Consider the following 3,652-nt stretch of genomic DNA (forward strand, 5'->3'; position numbering starts at 1 on the left):
GATACAACATACAACTTTTTTCAAACAAACCTAAACATAAATACATCTATAACAAAACACCTACATCCCTTTACTTTTTACTTTTTACAGATAAGTAATCTGAGAGAAGGACATGTTAGTTAGCCTCAGGTTGGGAAACATATAGGATACAACAAATATTCCTCCCTTTAGTGCCTCTGACTCTTTTGTGGCTGACAGAAAATCTAGCCAATAGAATTATCAAAAATACAATGTGGTGATCACAAAAATGGGTTATAAGAGCAGGATGGCCACAGTGGTTGAACTGAACTTATTTAACCTCATTTGCATGTTTTATGATATTGAGATTTGCATAACATCAAGAAGAGGCAGAGTTTTTTTTTGGAATTGCTGAAATGCTTCTAGCCCCAGCCCCGACATTGCCATGCCTCATTGGCTCCACTCCAAACTTCTCTGTGGAGAGATGAAGATCTGATCATGGGCACCTATGCACATAGCAGTCACACAGCGCAGGTGCTTAGGAATCTCAATCATATATGTGTGGAGCATCTATGCACCTACAGTTATATACACTTATGGATCGCTCTTTAGATTTTTAGCTCCCTGTGGGGACAGGGGTCATTGGAGTTCAACAACATCCAGGGTGGAACTAGTGGGCACAGTCCTGCTCCCTCTTACATGTTTGCTGTACATTTTGGAAATGGGGCTCTAGCCAAAGTGAACACTGTACCATGTAACATTGATTATGTGAATATGCATGGTTGCCTAGCTGTGTGCTTGTTGAACTTCACATACAAGTTACAGAATTGATTCATCTGAAGTCAATCACAGTTTGACCTGATCAGCCTTCATTTAAAATCTCCAAATAACACCTCTTTCCATATCCACGCATCCTAGTTCATCTGAATGCATTACTTTCCCAGTAGGGATATAGGTGCTGGAAAAGAGTCTGCATTTCTGGTGGCAGGGTAGCCCAGCCTCCTGTTTCTGCTAGTCAGTAGTGATGCCAAGACCCTGGGTTTTCTCTCTGACACTGCAGAGGGAAGCTCTATACCCTTTCTTCTGTGCTCCTCCCTTGAAAGGTTTAAGCATGGATAAAAATCATACATGTTGTTTGCCCTCATCAGCCCAAAGAACTGGCATAATGCAGTGCAGATGGTTTGTAAATTTGGCAGTGCTCATTACAAAGTGGAGAGCAGGCTTTGGTAATTTAGGTTAGTCCTGCAATTTACTGTTTTGTACACACTCTTAAAACAGCATGTTCAAGACAATGTGTGTGTCAACATCTGGGTAGACCATATTCTTTCATATCATCTTTTTTATAAACAGTAGCAATGATGCCTAAATACAGGGCTTGTACAAACATGCATAAACCAAGAAAATTTATCATCATCTTTGGAAGCAGCTGGGAGGAGGGAAGAAGCACACATCTCCTTGTGACTTGGGCAAGTTTTTTTTTGCTGAGCTTAGAGAACCTGTAAGACTGCAGTTCTGTAACACTTACCCAGGAGCAGAAATGCATAGGACTGCTCTGCCAGTCAGCCTAGTTTTGCCTGCATCTAAAATAACAAAAAGTTGGGGGTGAAGTTAGGAAACACTTGTAACACCAGGTGTTGAATGTTTTGGTGTGCTGCTGCCATTTAGTCTCAACTTCATTAAAGTGGTTCTCTTAAGTTGTAGTTTTTTTATTCTCTGTCTGCCGGACATTGCATTGTATGGGCTAACTTAAAACCTTAAGCTGTTGTTACATAAGTCATGTGTTAGGTCCAAAATGATTCAGACAGTGGTATTATATAGTATTCTGGGACACTTCAGGAATATAGAACCAGGTAAAGAACTACACCAAATTTTCATGCTCTGTTGAAACAAGAGGTGCTTGATTTTCCAAGAATTTGTGCATACTTGGGACATATCTGACATGTTAAAAGTCATTTGCTCAGCATCACAAATGTTGTTTTTGATGCAAGTCCTGATTAGAATGCTTTAGAAATTTGTTCATTTGTTTAAAAAATAAGTGATTGATGCCTACCTAGCAGTTCAAAAGCACCTCAAAGTGCAAGTAGATAAATAGGTACCGCTCCGGTGGGAAGGTAAACGGCGTTTCCATGCGCTGCTCTGGTTCACCAGAAGCGGCTTAGTCATGCTGGCCACATGACCCAGAAGCTGTACGCTGGCTCCCTCAGCCAGTAATGCGAGATGAGCGCTGCAACCCAAGAGTCGGCCACAACTGGACCTAATGGTCAGGGGTCCCTTTTGTTGTTCAGTTGTTCAGTCGTGTCCGACTCTTCGTGACCCCATGGACCAGAGCACGCCAGGCACGCCTATCCTTCACTGCCTCTCGCAGTTTGGCCAAACTCATGTTAGTAGCTTCGAGAACACTGTCCAACCATCTCATCCTCTGTTGTCCCCTTCTCCTTGTGCCCTCCATCTTTCCCAACATCAGGGTCTTTTCTAGGGAGTCTTCTCTTCTCATGAGGTGGCCAAAGTACTGGAGCCTCAACTTCAGGATCTGTCCTTCTAGTGAGCACTCAGGGCTGATTTCTTTGAGAATGGATAGGTTTGATCTTCTTGCAGTCCATGGGACTCTCAAGAGTCTCCTCCAGCACCATAATTCAAAAGCATCAATTCTTCGGCCATCAGCCTTCTTTATGGTCCAGCTCTCACTTCCGTACATTACTACTGGGAAAACCATAGCTTTAACTATACGGACCTTTGTCGGCAAGGTGATGTCTTTGCTTTTTAAGATGCTGTCTAGGTTTGTCATTGCTTTTCTCCCAAGAAGCAGGCGTCTTCTAATTTTGTGACTGCTGTCACCATCTGCAGTGATCATGGAACCCAAGAAAGTGAAATCTCTCACTGCCTCCATTTCTTCCCCTTCTATTTGCCAGGAGGTGATGGGACCAGTGGCCATGATCTTAGTTTTTCTGATGTTGAGCTTCAGACCATATTTTGTGCTCTCCTCTTTCACCCTCATTAAAAGGTTCTTTACCTTTACCTTTATCTTTAACACGAAACCTTAGTCAGAGATTGCCACAGAAATGTGGAGCTTTAACATCAGTGTAACTTTGCTTCTGTTTTCTGGTCCTTCATAAAACACCACTTCATGGGAATTTCAGACTTTGTTGCTAGGTATGTAGAAGGAAGCCATGAATTTGCCTCAACTCCTGGTAATTTGAAACAGTGTTGGGCTTAATTACTTCTTCTGTTTCTGGTCTACCTCTTCTGCTTTATTATTAGATGTCTAAAATGCCATTCAGATAACAGGAGAAGAAATATTACATGCTATTCCTGGAGTTACTGGAATGCTACAGACACATACTTTCTGAGGCACTAAACTATTCCACGGAAGTTGAGAAGATGCTTTTGCTTTATGTGGTGAAATGTGAAATGAAGGCTGTGTTTGATAAATTGGACCCTAGTCCACAAATGTTTATACCATAATGCACGTGTTAGTCTTTAAGGTGTCATAAGACAATTTGTTTTTGACATACAGTAAATGGTTGCCTTTCCTTGGCATATGAAGAGATGTGGTGGGAGGGAGGTGTACTGCAACTGATCATCCCATTTTTGGCCATTGCAGCTATTAATCTCTGAGAGTTCCCCAAGTGTCACACGTGCTGGTGGCCACACCAGTAATGAGAAGCAATACACTCCAGCTAAGGAGAGGGAGAGG

Source organism: Lacerta agilis, chromosome 5, assembly GCF_009819535.1.
Source record: "Lacerta agilis isolate rLacAgi1 chromosome 5, rLacAgi1.pri, whole genome shotgun sequence".
Classification (NCBI taxonomy): Eukaryota; Metazoa; Chordata; class Lepidosauria; order Squamata; family Lacertidae; genus Lacerta; species Lacerta agilis.